The sequence below is a fragment of the Spermophilus citellus genome (genome assembly GCF_964194105.1).
Source record: "Spermophilus citellus genome assembly, chromosome: 6".
NCBI classification, from domain to species: Eukaryota; Metazoa; Chordata; class Mammalia; order Rodentia; family Sciuridae; genus Spermophilus; species Spermophilus citellus.
In genome coordinates, this window is record NC_138187.1 from 15,662,532 (window position 1) to 15,682,309 (window position 19,778).

Here is a 19,778-nt window from a genome sequence, read left to right on the forward strand (position 1 = left end):
TAAAATGGCATGCTGGTCTTCTAGGTGGCATTGCATGTGTGTATATAATGTTTTAAAGATCAATAATGATCCTTTTTGACTGTTTAATGCTTGACAGCTTGCAAGGATTTTCATCTATATGATCTTATTTAAATGTTATGGCCACCCTTATAATATAGTTTACTATTGTTGACATTTTAGATGAGGAATATGGGGCTGGATTTAATGTCAAAGAGCAGGGCGGAGTGGGGGTTACTTCTCTGCAGCGGGCGTAACTTGAAGAAGCTTCCCAAGCCACAGGTCAAACTACAACACTTGCTTATTTCTGTTCTGAACCTGCATCCGGGGTAGAGGGGACCCCCACTCTAGAGGCGAGGTCCCTCAGACCTGGGTGTCGGTGGGGGGGGGATCTCCCCTCGCATCTGGGGTAGAGGGGACTCCCACCTCTAGGAGCGAGGTCCCTCTAACCTGGGTGTCAGGTGAAGCTCTGTACACCATTACACCCAGGGTAGAGGGGACTCCCCCCTCTAGAGAGGAGGTCCCTCTAACCTGGGTGTCCAGGGAGCTTTCCATTGCACCCAGGGTAGAGGGGACTCCCCCATCCAGGGGGTAGGTCCCTCTAACCTGGATTTCAGGGGAGCTCTGTATACACCATCTCAGCCAGGATATAGGGGACTCCCCACTCCATGGGGGAGTTCCCTCTAACCTGGGTGTCTGGGGGAGCTCCCCACCAGCCCCAGGGTGGAGGGGGACTCCCCCCTCCAGGGGGGAGCTCGAATGCCATCGCACCCAGGGTTGAGGGGACTCCCCCTCTACCCTGACCTTGCCAGGTCTGGGATCTACCTCTTTCTCTCATATCAACAATCCTCAGTCTGTTTGAGGCTGGCAGTCCTTGGGTTCTCTTTCTTCTTGGTAGCACATTTGCATCTAAACTCACCTCCTTCTTTTCTCTACTTCCACTCTCTACCAATCTTGAGTTCTGATTTTTTTTTGTCTTTTTTTTTTTTTTTTTTTTTTTAGTACCAGCGATTGAACTCATGGATACTCAACTATTGAGCCACTTCCCCAGGCCTATTTTCTATTTTATTTAGAGACAGGGTCTCAGTTGCTTAGTGCCTCACTTTTTCTGAGGCTATGCTTTGAACTTGTGATCCTCCTGACTCAGCCTCCCTAGCCCCTGGGATTACAAGGCTGCACCACCGCACCTAGCCTGAGTAATCTGTTCTCAGTAGAAAAAACAGACTCACACTGTTCACATTATCTTCTAGATCTTTTGTGTACTGCCTGACCTCACCCTTTGAAACCCCAAAGCCAAGGATCAATTTCTTTGTTTTCTAGATTTCTCCAAGCCATTGCTTCTCTGAGCCTCTGAAAGTAAATGTCTAAACCCTGAGATGGAGGGCAACATAGGTTCCTATGCCAAGAAAGCTTCCTAAAGGAAGTTGACACCTCCACCCAACAGACAGATTGAAAACTATTTAGAAGAGCTGGGGTTGTGGTTCAACGGTAGAGCGCTCGCCTACATGTGCAAGGTGCTGGGTTTGGTCCTCTGCACCACATTTAAAAACTAAATAAATAAAGGTATTGTGTCCAATTACAACTAAAAAAAAATTTTAATTAAAAAAAAGTATTTAGAGACTCCCCCAGATAATCAGCCTCCGTGAGGTTCTGAGTGGGAGGAAGTCCTAGTTTATTTGAAGGCACTAAGAGAAACATGAATGAAGAAACAGTATCACCAATCAGAATGGAACATCAAGGCAAAGTGACAAGCTTTCGCTGTCAGTACTGAAGTTATTACCAACTATAGATCCAATGCGGGACATCTAAAATGTCCTCCTGAGAGCTGGAGATGTAGCCCAATGGTAGAGTGCTTGCCTAGCTTGTGTGTATATGGGGCCCTGGGTTCAATTTCCAACACTGAAAAAAAAATTATAATATGTCCTCCCTTGACTTCCCATTCCCTCTCTATTTCTCTCCCCTCCTTAAAATTTTGTGATGAATTCTCTATACTTGTGTTTCCATTTCTTCAACCCATTTCAATAAGGCTCTAATCAAGATCATTAATGACCTTGCCCATAAATCATAAAGCTGGTCTCTATCTTGCCAAACCTCTTCCTAGTATTCAATATAATTGGTTCCCGTAGAACTCCTTAAAACATTCTACTTGGTCTCTGTGAGGCCACAGCTGTGTTTTACTTACTTTCTGGCCAGTCCTAGTCTTTCTCCTTCGGCGGATCCTCTTCCAGCGTTTCCCTTTAAAATCATGTTCCTTGGGGACTCTGTCTTGGCCCCCTTCTCCCTCTGGTCTTCCTGGGCAAGTTCATCCACTCCCATGGCCTCAGTCTCTCGTGCCTCCCAAATCTGTGTCATCTGCTCAGAGTGCTTTCTTGACCTCCAGACTTCTTTTCTTTTTCATTGACAGAAATTGAACTTGAACCCAGGGCCTCACACATGTTAGGCAAGAGCTCTACTACTGAGCTTCACCCCCAGCCTCCACCTCCACACTCCTGTGTCCAACCTTGGGTTCTATCTATTGTCCCACAAGCACCTAAAACTCAACGTGAACCAAACTGAAACTGAATTTATCATCTTTCCCATAAACCGGTCCTTTCCCTGCCCTGTGTTCCATCCCTGGAAGAGGAGAGTCACATTTCTTTGTTTTCTAGATTTCATCAAGGCAAAGTGACAAGCTTTCCCTGTTAGTACTGAAGCTATTACCAACTATAGAGCCAATGAGGGGCATCTAAAATGTCCTCCTGAGAGCTGGAGATGTAGCTCAATGGGAGAGTGCTTGCCTAGCTTGTGTGTGTGTGGGGCCCTGGGGGCCAGCACTCAACCACTGAGCCACATCCCCAGCCCTATTTTATATTTTATTTAGGGACAGGGTCTCAATGAGTTGCTTAATGCCTTGCTTTGCTGAGGCTGGCTTTGAACTCATGATCCTCCTGCCTCCTGAGCTGCTGGGGTTACAGGTGTGCTGTCTGGCCTGGCCCCCGGTATCATTTTGAAACATTCCTCCTCACAGTCTCATCGGTGAGTTCTGTCAGAGCCACCTCCACAATGTCTTTCTGGCCCACCCCTTCAGTCCTACATACTGCCACCACCATGTATAAACCACTGTCCTTTCTCCCAACAACAGCAGTAACCTTGATAGAGTCCCATGTCCCTACTGAGCTTTCTAAATCCCAAATTGGAACATGCCACTCTCTGGCTTAAAACCCTTCAATGGTTTCCCATTGCTCTTGGGGTCAGATTCAAAGCCTGACCTTGGCATTCACGGCCCTCTCCGCCTGTCTCTTCAGCCTCATCTCTTGCTATTTGTCCAATCTTCTGCCCTTTAACTGGCACCTCGGACTCACCAGGCTCTGGCCTGCCTGCCACAAAGGTTTTCCTGTTCTTGGAAATCTCTTCCCAACCTTCCCTTGGCTAGTCTCTCAACTTCAGGTCCAGCTTAATGTCACCTCCTTGCTTCTCCTGGGCCAGGTTAGCACCCTGCACGGCAGACATTCCTCACAGGTATAATTCATGAATTTACAACGTCTGTAACTGCTGCCGCTGGATGCTGTCTGCCTGGTCCATCCTGCAGCCTCAGGTTGAGCTGGGCTTCCAGCAGCTTCCTACTAGTGCAGTGAATATGAAGGACCCTAAAGCAAGCCTGAGGGCCAATGAGAAGTGAATCAACTCAGCTGAGACATTAAGGTTGACATCCCAATGGGGGCCAGACCCAACTCCCCCAGCCCCTCCACAGTCCCCTGCCATCTGCTCTGCCAACAGAAGTCCATGGGTGTCGGGGCAGCACTCCCAAGGACCTGGGCCAGCAAGGGACCCTCTCTAACTCCATTCCTGATCCCAGCCTCCTCCCCTCCACCGCCTCAACTTTTGTCCTTGAGAGATAAAGAGATCCACTCCCTGTGTTCCCGGGACTGGAAACATTCAATTACTGCTTCCTGCAGGGAACTTTGCAAGGTATCCCAGGTGTGATTCCCCTGAAGAAAGGGAGGAGTTGTTTATTTTGTTTTATTTGAAGGACATGGAATTAATAGGTGAAAGAGAAGTTTGTGTACTGGGCTAGAGTTGGAAGGTTTCTTTATCTTCTTCTTCCCCCATTTCGTTAGAAAAAATAAAGTATCAGAAAGGAGAAGAGGGATAAGACACTGAAGAGTGATTGAAAAAATATGATGAAAGTACAAAAAAGTGACACCATCTGGCTGTGGCAGCGGTGGGATTCGAACCCACGCCATCGAAATGACTGGAGCCTAAATCCAGCGCCTTAGACCACTCGGCCACGCTACCGCCCGCTCAGGCGCTCCGCCACTCAGCCTATGTTAGTGTGACGATGAGGGCGCCTCGTTCTCTGTAAGCTCCGCCCCCATAGGTTTGCGCATGCCCATTATGAGACTGGCCTCCATCCTGTCGCCTCTGCCCTTCGCCCCCTGGCTTCCTTGGCAGTCCTGGAGTTACGGTACTCTCGTCCCCGGCTCAAGAAGTACTGTAGGAAGCCATCATTAAAAAAGAAAGATTAGTTCCTAAATGTTAATCATTAACATCCGATCTTCACATGGGTCGAATTTGATTTTTGCATTTCCATGGATGTGATACTGCCTATGGCCACCTGGGGGCGGTGCTGCGCTGCGCTTTCCTCCCTACTGGGTGGGGATCCCGCGAAGAACCCAAGTTCGCACGGAATCCATCCTGTAGGCTCTATTCTCATCACAAATTTTATTTGCAGCCCCGAGTGACCTCACGGCCTGGCCCCTGCCCTCCTGATAGGAGAATCATGTGGGGGCTCCCTCAGGCATAATTATTATCCCATTTTACAGCTGAGTAACTTGTCTCAGGTGCCCCAGCCAAAGCCAGCATTCCCCAGCCTCCAAAGACCCATTCTTCTGTGCAGACTATGTGAGTGTTATTTTTTAGACTAATGCAATATATTTAGAGCACAACACAGCAACCTTCACTTCCCGTCATTCAAAATTGTTAATATTTGGAGATTCGCTTCAAGTCTTTTAAAATAATAATAATAATCCTGTAGATAAAATTGAAGTCTTTTGAGATCCTCAAATTTTATTATTCTTCCTTTTTCCTCAAGTGTTTCAAATCCTTCCAGTACACTTTTCCCTAATTTTATCTTCAAATAGGCTTTATCCACTTCCTTTCCGTTTAAATTGGGTTATCCACTTCCTTGCAAACAAAACCCAGGGTTATAAAGACAGCTGGGTAAGTGGATGTGATAATGGCCCCCCAAAGATGAGCACATTCAAATCCCCAGAACTTGTAAATGTGTTGCCTTACACATGGCAAAAGGGACTTTGCAGATGTAATTAAAGATCTTCAGATGGGAAAAGTAGCCTGGATTATCTAGATGGTCCTAATATAATCACAGGGATCCTTAAAAGAGAGGCAAGAATTCAAGGAGAAATGAAGACACCAGCAAAAAGGGGAATACACGTAATCTCGACTAACTACAAAAAGTAAGAATACCAATTCTCTCCTGGGACCTCCAAAAAGGAACTCAAAGTGTCTGACAGCTTGAATTTGGGGCTTCTGATTTTGGGAACAATAGGACAATTATCTGTGTTGTTTTGAGCCACTAAGTTTATAGAAATTTGTTACAGCAGCAGTAGGAAACGAATACAGTGTGTAAACCAGGGGCTGGCTTCGAATCACAAAGCTGAGCTGTTTCTCAGTGTGTGACATTAGGAAAGTTCTTTCTCTTAGGGCCTCAGTTGCTCATTCCTGCAATATACTGTTATATATAACAACATTAATGTGACATAATGTAAAATACATTGAATGTCTATATGATGATGACAATAGCCACCTCACAGGAGCTGCTGTGAAGATTAATTCATTCATTCTGCAAGTATTTCTTGAGCACCTACAGTGTGTCAGGCATGTTCTGATCATATCAAAGAACGAAGCAGTGAAGATCAAATGTGGTGATGCGTGGATCTCTGGCATATAGCGTGGGGGTGATGGTGGTAATTCCAGGTATCTGTTGCCTTCCAGTATCTCACCACAGAGTTCTTCCATGGACATTGGTTGGCCATGAGGTGATATTCCACACACACCCTCCCCAACTCACTGCTGCAAGTAGGTATTTATGGATCTCTCCCTGGAGGAGGCTGGGCCATGCTAGTGAGCCACCTCCCTGTTGCTACATGAACCTAAGTTAGAGGCAAAGGCTCTGGCTGGAGCTGCCCAAAAGACCTCAGAAAACTGTTGTCTGGATATGGTCAGACTGTGGCTGACCATCTGGCAGATCACCCCAGGAAGGAAGCTGGATTCTCTTAAGTTATCTCCCTGCAATTACTCAAAGCAGTGGTTGGATCATTTGTCAGCAGCACATGGCTCCCCAGCTCTCTCCCTCTCTGATAGTTTAAGTTAACATTTATCCTGCACCGTTAGGTCTGATCAGGCACGATCCATGCTTGAGGGCAGGGGGAGCTGGAGAACTACTCAGAACTCTCCAGCCGGAGGCACTAGACCACAAACCCAGTGGAGGTGAGGCCTTCAGTTTATCTGCCCCGCCCAGCATTTCTTCAGCAGCTTGGCCTCCCTACTGGCCCCAGGGTTCTGCTGACTGGGCTTCTCTGTTGATTTACATCTTCAGGGGTGACAGTGCAAAGCCCAGCCGCAGCCAAGCAAGGGTCAGGAGGCTGCAGAATGCAGAGCAACCAGGATCTGTTTAGTGTGTGTGTGTGTGTGTGTGTGTGTGTGTGTGTGTAAGTAACATTTAAAAATGAGTTTTGCAAAAGTAATCTGGGTTCCTTGTACTTCAGCAAAGAAAGAAAAGCACAAATAAGAAAAAATAAGAATCACCTTTCATTTCTCCACCTACTGAAACTCTGAGTTTTGGAAGAGGAAGTTGGTTTTTGTCTTTTTAAAATTTCAAATGTAATGTCACGTATGCATGCTCGCTGTAAATTTTTTAAAGTGTGATATTAGGGGTGTAAAATTAAAAGGGAAATTCTCTCCCTCACTGTGGCCCTCCTTCACAGTGAATCCCACAGAAGCAACCCCTGTAAAAAGGCTTGGGGTCACTTATTCCAGATCTTTTCCTAGGCAAATATATAGGCAAATGAAACTAGAAACGTACACGTGGTCCTGCCCTCATCCTGGAGCTTGCCTCCCACAGTGGAACGGAAGGGATGCACTGGCTAAGAGACAGGAAAGGGGTCACTTCATGGAGTCTTTCCAGAGCTACAGGTGGGCCACCTGGCTGGCTCTCTGGTGGGCATGCCAGGCCCAGTGACCTATAATCCCAGCAACTCAGGAGCCTAAGGCAGGAAGATTGCAAGTTCGAGGCCAGCCTCAGCAACTTAGTGAGACCTGTATCAAAGTAAAAAATTAATAAAGGGCTGGGGATGTGGCTCAGTGGTGGAGCATCCTTGAGTTCAATCCTTTGAGTTCAAAACAAACAAGCGAACAAACAAAAACTCTCAAATCCACCATGGAGAGGGAATCTGAGCTTTAGCAACCATCCTGTGTGTCTGTGGCCAATGCTGCTCCCAGGCCTGAGCCTGTGGGAGGGAACATGCAGGTGACTGACTGGGCTAGGGCTTGTAGGAGCTGGAGCACTTTTCCCTCTCATCTGCCATCTCTTCTGCTACCACACAATGTAGCAAACCGGTGAGAGCAAACTGGGTTGTGGGGATTTTGGTGTCTTAGTTTTGGGTAACAGCTTTATTGCAATATGATTCACATATCATACATACCATTCACCCATCTGAAGTGTATAATTTCGTGGCTTTTACTATATTCGGAGTTGTGTAGCTATCAACCTCAAGCAATTTTGGAACATTTTCATCACCCCCAAAAGAAACCCTGCTACTTATATGTAATAACTCTTTCTTCCTCCAAACTCCCTCCCAACCCCCTGACAACCATTAATCTACTTTCTCTCTTTGTGGATTTTTCTGTTCTGGGCATTTTGTGTAAATGAAGTCATACAATACATTGTCTTTGGAGGGCTTCGGGGTACTGGGGATTGAATTCAGGGGCACTCGACCACTGAGCCACATCCCCAGCCCTCTTTTGTATTTTATTTAGAGACAGGGTCTCACTGAGTTGCTTAGCACCTTGCCTTAGCTGAGACTGGCTTTAAACTCGAAATCCTCCTGCCTCAGCCTCCGGAACTACTGGGATTACAGGCATGGGCCACCATGCCTGGTCAATACATTGTCTTTGGTGCCTGACTTCTTTCACTTTGTGTAATGTTTTTAAGGTCCGTCCATGCTGGAGCATAAATCAGTACTTCATTCCTTTTTATTGTTAAATACCATACTTTTGTCTGGATAGAGCATATTTTGATTGTCCATTCATAAGTTGATACCATTTGGGTTTTTTTTTTTCACTTCTTGGCTCTTATGAATAATGCTGTTATGAACATTTGGGTACATGAGCATATCTTTTAATTTCTCTTGGTATAGAACCAGGAATGGAATTGCTGGGTTGTATCATAATTCCATGTTTCATTTTTTGAGGAACTACCAAACTGTTTTCAATTTCTCACATCAGCAAAATGTGAGGGTTCCAATTGCCCCAGATGCTTGCCAACGCCTGTTGATTAGCTGATTTTTTTTTTCTATGAGAGCCACCTTCATGGATTGATACCTTCAATTTGCATTATCCTCAGGCTATTGGTGTAGAGCATTTTTTTCATGTGCTTAATAGTTATTTGTATATTTCTTTTTTAAATATTTATTTTTTAGTTATAGGTGGACACAATATCTTTATTTTATTTTTATGTGGTGCTGAGGATGATCAACCCGGTGCCTCACACATGGTAGGCAAGCGCTGTACCTCTGAGCCACAATCCCAGCCCTATTTGGATATTTTCTTTGGAGAAATATCTATTCAAATCCTTAGTCCATTTTAAAACTTGAGTTTGTTATCTTTTTAATATTGAGTCACAAGAGTTCTTTATATATTTTAGTTAGACTTCTCTTATCAGATATATGGTGTGCCAATATTTTCTCCCATACTCTGGGTTGTGTTTTTGTTTTTTTTGATAGTATCATTTTCTTTTTGTGTTGTGGGTTAGGTCCTGTGGAGGTTCTGGTGGAAAGATATGGGGGAAAAAACCCAAATCCTTGTGGATGAGTGAGGGATTTTTTTTTTTTTCCTCAGAACTTGAAGCTAAGAGCTTTGTCCATGAGGCGGAGCAGCAAGCTTTAGAACAGGGCTCTTGGCTTGGAATTGAGCATGATGGGTTTATTATTCCTCTTGGATACAGTAACAGTGAAGTAGTTTAATTTTTTTCCTATATTTGATTATTGTTATCCCAAACACTTTTTAAAAAAGGAAGTCTGATGCCTCCGACGCTTCCCACTCAGCATGCCTGCCTCACAGTGTAGAATGGCATGGAATAATGACTAATAGGGGAATTTCTGTTGTCTCTTTCCTCACCTCACTAGAAAGTTCCCTGAAGGCAGGCCCCTCCTCCACCTCTTAGCATGAAATTTGACACACTGTAAGAGCTTATTAAATAATTGTCATAAGAATGAATGCCCAGAAACTCTCTGCTTACATTCTCCCAACTCATCAAAAGTCTGCAAGAGTCTCTTTTTTTTATGGTTGCTATACAAGATCCAGATTCCTTTCTCATTGGCCTAAATTGGGTCACATGTTAGTCCCTGAACCAATCAATGGGATTAAAGGGATGGAATATGCTAATTGCCAGATCTGGTCAGGTGTCCACTCTTGCAACCAAGGGAGTGGGAAGGAGTATTTTCAGGAATTAAGAACAGGGTAAGGGCCGGGTTTGTGGCTCAGTGGTCAGGCGCTTGCCTGGCATGTGTGAGGTACTGGGTTCGATCCTTAGCACCACCCAAATTAAATAAAGATGTTGTGTCCATCTGCAACTAAAAATAAATTAAAAAAAAAAAAAGAATAGGATAAATTAGTCCACTACAGACAAATCAAGATGCTCATGCAAAAGAGGATGCTTTTGGGCAGGTAACAATATGGAGAAGTTAAATAACTTGTCCAATGCCACAGAGCTTTAGGTAATGGAGTGCCCCCCACCCCAGTCACTTGTTTTGTTTAGCTTGGACTTGGGAAAACTAGTTTAGCCTCCTTGGCCTCCCCCTTCCTTCCTGAATTCCCCAGGGGTTCATAATTTCAGGTATAATTTTGTCTTTTGCAAAAAATCAAAGGAGTTTTCTTAAGGTAACCAAAAGAACGAGCCTTTCAAACCAAAATTTTGTCATCTATCTTCTCGACCTTGTATTTTCCAAAATTTGTAACACAGATGCCAAAGGGTGAACTACTCCCTGGTGGGCTTCAGGGTCCATTTCTTCTTTTGATCTCCGACCACCTTAGGAGATGCTGCCTGTATGTCACCCCCTCCTCAGCCTTGTAAACTTGAACCTACCCCCAGCAGATGCCATTGCAGTTGGTAAACCGAAGGCCTGAAGTTTTCCAGGAGAATCTGGATTTTTGTAGGCCTCAAATACTGAAGAGTCAAGGCTCAGGGTCAGGACGCTCAAGCGGCCTGTGTATACTGGGATCTGGGCCCAGTCCTGACTCAGCCACTTTACTATCTGTGCAAGCTGGGGAAAATCACTTCAACTGCCCCAGTCTTTCTCTGTGCAAACTGTCAGAAGGTTGTGATGATGATAGAAAAGGATGATGCCTTCGCATTAGACCATTTTCTTTCACCAGGAACATAATACCACAGACAGGAGGAGTTATAAAGAAAGGAGGTTTATTTTGGCTCAAGGTTCTGGAAAGGCAAGGTTGAGGACCTGCAGCTGGTGATGGCTTCCTGCTGGCAGAGTCCAGAGGAGGTGTGGGGTATCATGTGAGGAGAGATAGGGAGTGTGTGTGTGTGTGTGTGTGTGTGTGTGGTGTGTCCATCTGTCTGTCTTTAGCTGCCAGCATTAATCATTATCTAATCCTAATCACCTCCAACTCTAAAGATAGTCGGATTAAATATCTGCCCTCCTAATACCTTGGAGTGGGGATCAGATGTCCCAAATGTCCACACAGGAAGCCTCGGGGACACACTTAACCATATCCAACCCTTGACATCCTGGAAAGCCGTTGCCACAGAGCCAAACAAAAAATGAAGGTCCTATGAATATCAGATCTTTGTTCCCCCAAAAGGCATCAGAGCAAGCATTCCACATGGCAGATGGTCCCGACCACAGAAGCATATTCCCAACCCATTGATGAGAGGAAGGAAAAGAACAAACGTCAGTATACCCACGGTGTCCCTGTCTCTCTGATCTTCCTGTGCTCTTGGTGTTTGCCTGGGACTCTGGGTGACCTCCACCTCCATGGGGGTTCTCCCTCACCTCCCCCCACCTTCCAGGACAGAGGCGCTCCTGCTAAAGGACTCTTCGGGGCACAAGGAGCAGGTTTATGTGGCACATCCCACTGGGGTGGCCCTTTGCTAGACATTCCCTGCTGGAAACCCTCCGGTCCCTCTCCGTCTCGCAGTGCCTGAGCAGGGAAGTTCACATGCTCCCTCTGAAGGCCTGATTTTTTTGATCCTGATGAAAAAACTGGTAGCTGGGCGACATGGTGCATGCCTGTAATCCCAGCTGCTCAGGAGGCTGAGGCGGGCGGATCGTGAGTTCAAAGCCAGCCTCAACAACTTAGCAAGATGCTAAGCAGCTCAGTGAGACCTTGCCTTTAAATAAAATATAAATAGGTCTGGGGATGTGGCTCAGTGGCCTAGTGCCCCGACTTCAATCCAAGGTACCCTTCCCCACAAAGAAGAAGAAAACTGGTGATGGATTCATAGGAGAAACACCATAACATTTCTTCTATCACAGTTTTGCAGGACATGAGAACCTTCAGTTGGAAGACCAAAGTTCCAGGATAAAGTATCCTTTTTATGCTGAGGTTCAGTGAAACCTTAATAGCTATGTAGAAATACTCGGAGTCCTCTGGGTCCCTCAGTTGTAGCATTTCTTCCTGTTGGGTGTGGGGCAGATCCCCTTCTGGAATGAGGGTCTTATGCCCTACTATCAAACTAGGTAGGTCAAAGGATTTCTTTATGGCCATTTCTCATGCAGAGAAGTAGGGAAGAGTTGGAGTATTTGTAGATTTTATGGTTAGCTTTGGGGAAAATGGGTTCTGGTTTCTATGATTTGTCTTGAGGAAGAGGATTTCTAGTTCCTGGTTTCTGGTTTGCCTGGGGGAAGGATGAGGGTGAGCGGCAGGAGTCCAGCTGTATAAAAGTCCTTTAAAAAAAACAAACAAACATTTATTTATGTATCTTTAGTTTTAGGGGAACATATTACTTTGTTTTTATGTGGTGCTGAGGATTGAACTCAGTGCCTCATGCATGCTAGGCGAGCACTCTACCACTGAGCCACAACCCCAGCCCTGGATAAAAGTCCTTTGGCAAGAGGTTCCACTTTAGAAGTGGGTCATAAGTGAAGGGAAAGATGTTTACATTCCTCAGCGCTTGGAAATCAGCTAAGTGTGGATTGGTTCTAGCTGGCCCTTCCTGGTTGTGTCCCTGCAGTGGTGACCTCTCTAAGCCTCAGTTTTATGATCTGTAAAATAAGGCTAATGACACCTACCGCCCTTCTAGAGTCAGCATGGAGCTGGAATGAAATAGATCACTCAATAGATGCAACTTTTTTTTTTATTTTATTTCTAAAATATCCTTTCATTAGAAAAAATATCTGGAAGGACATGATTATCAAAATGTTCACAGCAGTTGTCCATTTCCTTTTCTTCTTTATACTTTGCCATATTTATCCATTCATTCCACAGGCTTCTATTAAGCACCTACTATGTGCCAGGCCCTGGGTTCAGTTGGGAATACAGCAATGTAAACAAGACTGGTAAGGAACGCCTAGAGGACATATTGGTTAAATAATTACATAAAGAAATGCAATTGGTGTATGTGCCTAAGTTTTTACAAAGCAGAGATGGGGGGCGGGGAAGCATTTCTCATAAAAGTATCCTAAGGTTAATTACAGAGATTTCCATAAATGACAAATGGGCGTTAGATGCTGACACTGTGTGTGTGTGTCTGTGTATTCAACGGGCGGGGCGCTCGTCACTGAGCAGGGGGGCAGACCAGCGAGGCGGCTGCAGGCTCCGTGGCGGCCACCGGGGGGCGGCCACGTGAGCACCGAAGTCCCGCCCCTGCCCCGTCGCTCCGGCCTTACACCAGACTCTGCCCCAGCCCGGATCAGCTCCTTCCCGGGCTCGGCTCCTGCCGGGATCCACGCCCACACGCCCCGCGGTGCAGCTGTCCCAGCCCTGCAGTCTGTTGCCTGCGCTCCTGTCCCGGGTACGCAGCCGGGTGCCCCTAGATCAGTCCGCCCTCCCCGCGGTCTCCCCGCTAGCCGGCCCTTGCGCCCCGCTAGCCGCTCCCCGGCACTCTCGGGGGGCCCGCCCGCCCTGCACCCTGGAGCGCCGGGCTGCGAGCCTCTGCCACCTTCTCTGGATCCTTGCGGCCGTGGACAGCGGCGGCCGCTCCTGCCCGCCCCAAGGAGGTAGGTGCCATCTGCAGCCGGCGGGCTGGGTGGGGACCGGGACTGGGCTCTGCAGGCCCACGCGCTCCGGTGCAGCCGGCGGCCCGAGCGCGGCTCCGGACGGCGCGCCTGGAGAATGGGGCGCCCCTCGTCTGGTTGCTCGGGTCCCAGGCGCTCAGTGTTTGCTTCTGTAAAATGGGGAAGTCGTGCACACTAACGGCGACGTGGATGAGGAACGCACTTGGCAAGCGATGGGCGGCGTTCTGGCCGCGAGAGACAGCTCCGGGCCCGGCAGAGGGTGCCCGCCAGGCTGCCTGTTTGTCCCTTGCGGGGCTTCAAGCCGCATCCCCACCCCGTCCCCTGAACCAGAGGCCTGCATGGGCCCCAGTTCCCGGAACCTCGGGGACTGTGTGTACGCCCTTGCTGCATCGTTGGCTGCGAGAGTTGGGGTGTTGGCAGGCGCCGGTGACACGTGCGCCTGGGGGCCAAGCATTAACGTGCGCCTGGTGGCGCGGGGGCGGGGACTCCCGGGTAAGCCCCTTCGTGGAATTGTGGGGGACCAACCCAGCTGTGCCCAAGCGTGACAGATGGGCTGCTTGGTGTGTGGGGGGAGGAGATCTGCCCTGGGGAGACACTCTCTAGGAGCCTGAGTTCTGGGTCCTAGAACGTCGTGAGCGCTCCCTTGCCTTTCCTCCGACAGGAGAGCAGATTTTACAGAAGAGGCTCAGAGTTGTTACTGGACTCCCAGAGGCTAAGTGGCAGCCAGCCACATAAACAGACTCTAATAAGCAAGATGGACTAAGTGGGGGATATGGAGGAAGTTGGTGAGAGATGAGAATGCCCGTTGTGAGTGAAGGTTATTGGGAAGACTTCCTGGAGGAGGTGATGTCTGAGCTAAGTGGGGAAAGCTTGTCAGTGGAAGGAGATGGTGTGTGCCTCTCTTAAGCCTGGACCACTCTTTCCACTTTATTTTTAAACTTTTTAAAAACTTTATTTTATTTGTTTATTTTTTTATGTGGTGCTCAGGATGGATTTTTTAAATAGGTGCTTAGCCTCACGCAGGCTAAGCAAGTGCTGTACCACTGAGCCACAAACCCAGCCCTACTGCACTCCACCTTTGCGGGCCTGGTGAAGATAACTTTAGGGGCCCAGAAGACCACACAGACAGAACCTTCCCTCCAACTCCCTTGGTGGTCTTTGGCTGCCTGCAGAGTAGAATGGGGCCATGGGACTCCACAATAAGCTCTTTGGGAGATCTGTGGATGTGGCTTTTGGGGGGTATCTTGTCCAGCTAAGCTGTTCAGATTCTTTATCCTGCCGGGATCAGATTCCCCAAAGAAGTCTTATCCAGTTTTCAGTCAAGTTGGCATCTGATTATGTGGTTCCCGGGAGCTGGATGGAGAGACGTGGTAGTGCACAACAGAAACTTGGGCTTGCTCAAAATCATCTAGGATTTGCCATTACTGGTAGAATTTTTGAACCCAAAACAGAAAAATTTCATAATCAGGACTTTAATCCTAGAAGGAGCCTCTGGCTGGGCTGATTAAGAACAGTTTTTGTGTTGCAGGAGATCAGTTTTACTGATGAAGAAGTTATAAACAGTCCTGTTCTCCCCGCCCCCACCCCAACTGAGAATGCTCCTAGAAGAAAGCTGTTAGAGAGAGGGCGGTGTCTACACAGGGGATGATATTGGCTCAGGCTTTCAAGTGCTGTTGGATCAGACTCTTGCAGCCAGGGCTGATGGGCACAAGAACACTTCAAACAAACAAAGGAGTGAGTCACTAATACACCGGTAATAAAGCAAAAGATGAAGATCTGCTGACCTTAGAAGCCACAGGGCTGTGGAATCCCCAGAGCCGCAGTTCAGCTCTCGGCCTTTCTGGCCCTGGCTAGGACCAGCAAGGCACAGGAAGTGGCTGAACTGCAGGTAGGTCAGAGGTTCTCAAACCTCAGGGCATAACAACATCCCCTGGAAGCCTTGGTCATGCAGATCTCTGGGCCCCTAACAGAGTTTAATTTAGTCCCCTGGAGTGAGGCTCAAACATTTGCATTACTAACAAGTTCCCAGGTGAGGAGGCTGCTGTAACTACTGCTGGTGGCCCTGGGATTTTAGAGCTGCTAATGGAGGAAGGGATGTCTACATTAAAAGCTCTGGATTCAGCCAGCACTAGCATCAAGCCCAATTCACACTTTCTGTGTGATTTTGAGTAAGTCACCAAATCTCTCTGTTCCTCGGTTTATCCATATAAGAGTATCTACTAAGAGTGAAACTAAGAGTGTCTACTTTCTGGGATTCAGAGGAGTCTTCCTGGAAGAGGTGACATCTAAGCTGAGACCTGATAGAGAGCAGATGAGCTGGCCAGGGGATGGGTAGGGTGGACAACCTGCGACAGTATGTTCAAAGACCAGGGAGAGGAGTTCCATAGTAAATGATATAGAAATGCCATGAATCTGTTCAGGGCAGAATGGCCGTGAAAGAGAGCCTGGTCAGGTCCTGGAAGTTGTGCAAGTTTCTTCTGCCCACTTTCCACTGGCCCGCATGTGGTCACATGGTCCCACCAAACTGCAGGTGACACTGGGACATGAGTTCACAGGCTGGGCAGGGAATCACCAGCAGGTGGAGATCTGACTGAGCCACGGTGGCTTTTTCTTGCTACCCTCTCATTTCTTTTCTACCTAGATTGCCATGCTCCACTCTGTTGGGTGAATGCATTTTATAGATGAGGAAGCTGAGGTTCAGAGAGATCAAGTAATTGGCCCAATGTTGCTCAGCTAGTAAATGGCTGAGCTGGGACTTGAACTCAGATCAGTTCATCCAAAGGTCTGGTTGGGCCAGAGTCTGTTCTTGGTGCTTTTCAGGTCCTCAGTGATCAATACTGACCCACTCAGAATCTCAGCTCTACCACTGGGCAAACTGGCAATTATAACCCTGGTCTCTCAAGCCTTGGGTGCCCATTATGTCAGAGGAGATTGACAGCTTTTCTCTAGTTACTCATCCCTGTGACTGCACTGGTAGGGTGTGCCTAGCATCCTGCTCTGGCCTGGGAGCTGGAGAGGCTGAGACATGGCTCCTTTTGTTTAACCTCGTCACGTGGTCCAGCCACTGAGAGGGCTGTGTAAACATGGAGTTCAACGGGGGAAAGCCAGACACCCTGTATTCCTGATCTGACCTGCCAGGAGAACACCGTGTCCTGGGGACACAAGGAGGGTGTCTAGCAGATGATTAAACATTAAAATTCACAGCGCTCTTGCATTTTGTTAAACGAAGCTCTAGTTACAGCCTTTTGTGCTTCGTACTCTAAAATGTAGTTTTTCAAATTTCAAAAACAAAATAGCCCTTGCACAACAACCGTTTAATAGCACAGTGTACTGCGGAGATATTTTTATGAGCCTTTAAGCAGAGTGAATGTTGACTTCTCTCCTCGGTTTCCATAGTAGGTTGCTGTTTGCTTATGTCAGTGAGCTAATTTCCCTGTCTTTGTGGTAGGCACAGAGACTTTTTATTTTTTCCTCCTGCAGTATTGAACACAGGAATGCTGTAGCTAAACTGCTGAGGCTGGCCTTGAACTTGAAATTCTCCTCCCTCAGCCTTCCCAGTTGCTGAGATTATGAGCACCTCCGCACTCAGCCAAGATTTATTTTCAAAGAGGAGAGGAGGGAGAGAACGTTGTGGACTGCCCCTTAAAATTACATCAGAGGCCTGGGGTTGTAGCTCCGTGGTAGAGCGCTTGCCTAGCACGTATGAGGCACTGGGTTTGATTCTCAGCACCACATAAAAATAAATAAATAAAATAAAAACATTGATTCCATCTACCACTAAATATATTTAAAAATAAATAAATAAAAATTCCATCAGAATCTAGAGCTAGGTTTCTCTGCCTCAGCGATATTGATGTTTTGATCATATAATTCTTCATTGTAGAGGACTGTCCTCATATGTCACAGGATGTCATGTGTCTCCAACATTGTCAAGGGTCCCCTGAGGAGGAACATCGCCCCAGGTTGAGAGCCACCTCTCTAGACTGTATTAGTTTTTTATTGCTGCTATAACAAGTGATGGAAAACTTAATGGGTTAAAACAAGGCAAAGTTATTCTCTTTGCAATTCTGGGGGTAGAAGCTCTAAAGTCAAGGAGTCAAGGGGCTTTGTTCCTCTGGAAGTTTTAGGGGAGACTCTCTTTCCTTGTCTTTTCCAGCTTCTAGAGGCCACTTGACTTCCTGTCTTGGCTTATATACTCTTCCTCCTTCTCCAAACCCAGCAACATAACATCTTCAAATCCTTCTCTCTCTCTATTTGTGCTGGGGAAGGGACCCAGGCCCTGGAGTCTGCTAGGCAAGTACTGTAGCATGAGCCACTTTCCCAGCCCTAAATCTTTCTTATTGTCTACAGCCCCTGATTCCCTTTGAGAAACTGATGTGACTCCATTTTTGAAAATAAATAACAGCAGCTTCTACCTCAAGGCCTGTCCTAAGGAAGGGGGTGTGACCCTTGTCCTTGGAAAAACCCACAGAGCCTTTCTAGGCACATACCCACCCTGCTGAGTTGTTCATCTGCAAATAACAGGAGAGATCTGTGGTGACAGGTGTCCCTGACTCAGTTAGGCTAGGTGAGGACCCATAGCAACCTCCCCCCCACCCAGCAACCACCAATCAGCATGAGACAGAGAAAATACCTGGGATGCCAGATGACCCCCCAGTAGTTTGTGGTGGTTGATAACATGATGGGAAACCATGTAGTTCAGCACGGACACCCCTTGTGGCCTAAACCAATCAGTTCAAAGGAATCCCCCTCTTGCACTAACCAATCACCCCTACCCAACTTGTTCTGCCAGTGAATGTGCTAATCAATGTTAAGAGCTGTTGTGTGACTTTCCTGCGGTATGGAATGATTTGCTGTGTGATGTTGGGACGCATAGAGTATCCCCCAAAACCTATAAAATCTCACTGAACAAAGGACCGGGACTCACTCCCTGGGACCGCTGCGTGGGGAACGGTTGTGAGTCCAGGCTCCAGCTTGCAATAAAGACTCTTGTGTGATTGCATCGGATTCGGCTCCTGGAGGTCTCCTGGGGTCCCACAAATCTGGCATTACACCTCGTCACAATCTTTCTCCAGGACAATCTCCCAACTGGAGACCCTTCATGTAATCACTGCTCCCAAGTCCCTTTTGCCATATACGGTCACATATTCACAATTTCCAAGGATTGGGATGTTGTCATCCTTGGGGACCCATTATTCTGTTTGCCACATAGACGGTTTGGCCTCTGGGTATGATAAAATAGGGAGGAAGGAAGTGGTTTAGGGAGTGGGAGGTGGGGGTGACCAGGGCGAACCCCAGGCACCGCTGGCCTGTCTCATTGAGTCCTGGGAGCATCCCCAGGGGTGGGTACTCTTTGCTGTCTGCTGTTTATACACAAGGATACAATCAAGGGAGGTTTTCCTGGAGGAGGTCAAAATTTGAGCTGTGTCTTGGAGGGAACAACCAGATCTGCCCATGAGTGGGAAGGGCATTTGGGGCAGAGAGACCTGTGTGTGCCAGTGCCAGGATGGCCAGTGAGGTCATTTACAGGCCCTGAGCCAGGCAGAGTCCTATCTGCTCGCCTAGAGCTGCCCCTGTTTCCTGGGGTCAGGAGAATGTCAGGTCTATGGCAGGATGTGGTCAAGGGCTGCGGGTCTGGTCCTAAGGCCCCTGTGAGCTAGCTAGGGAGCCACAGTCAGACCACTTTCCCCTCAGCTCCCGCCACCATAGAATGGGAGAGTTGACAAGGTGGATTAACTGGCAAGGCCACCAGCAAAGATCCAGGGTGGCCCCAGCAGCCAGGCTCCTCGATCTGCGCTCCTAACCACTGGGCAACACTGCCTCGGGCCTGCAGGCTGAAACTGTGGTTCTGGCCCCTTCCCTGGCACCATTCTAGTCCCCAGAGGCCACTGACCTGGCTGGGTCTGCTGGCAGCTCCAGGCAGCAGGCCGTCCTGGTCAGCAGGGACTCTGGCCAAGGGCTGATGGGGGTGGGGGGAGAGCACCAGAGATGGGTGTAACTGAGAATGGGGAGCAGCAGGCCCTGAGCAGACTCTGGCTTTGGCTTCAGGCTGGTGACTCTGACTTACCCAGAGGCTGAGAAACAAACTCAGCCATTGACATTGACTTTCAGACTTGGAGGAGACTGACGTAACTTGTGGGCAGTGTATTAAGGAAAAAGAACAAAAAGAATGAAAAGCAGAAGCCAAAGGTGAAACAGAAAACAGGAAGAGTGTGGACTAGGATTGTGGCTCAGCGGTAGAGCACTCACCTAGCATGTGCAAGGCCCTGGGTTCCATCCTCAGCACCACATAAAAACAGATATTTAAAACAA

At 47.7% G+C, this 19,778-nt stretch overlaps 1 protein-coding gene across 2 annotated transcripts in view; it reads left to right on the forward strand.

Moving 5' to 3' along the window:
- The first annotated feature begins 13,104 nt into the window (after positions 1-13,104).
- EEF2K (eukaryotic elongation factor 2 kinase) overlaps positions 13,105-19,778 on the forward strand; it is a 55,795-nt gene continuing 49,121 nt past the window's right edge. The window contains exons 1-2 of one of the 2 annotated variants that reach the window (XM_081298341.1): positions 13,105-13,448; positions 14,995-15,354. The gene's annotated coding sequence lies outside the window, so the exon portion shown is untranslated. The remainder of the gene's footprint in view (positions 13,449-14,994; positions 15,355-19,778) is intronic. The other variant, XM_081298340.1, reaches the window with a different exon arrangement.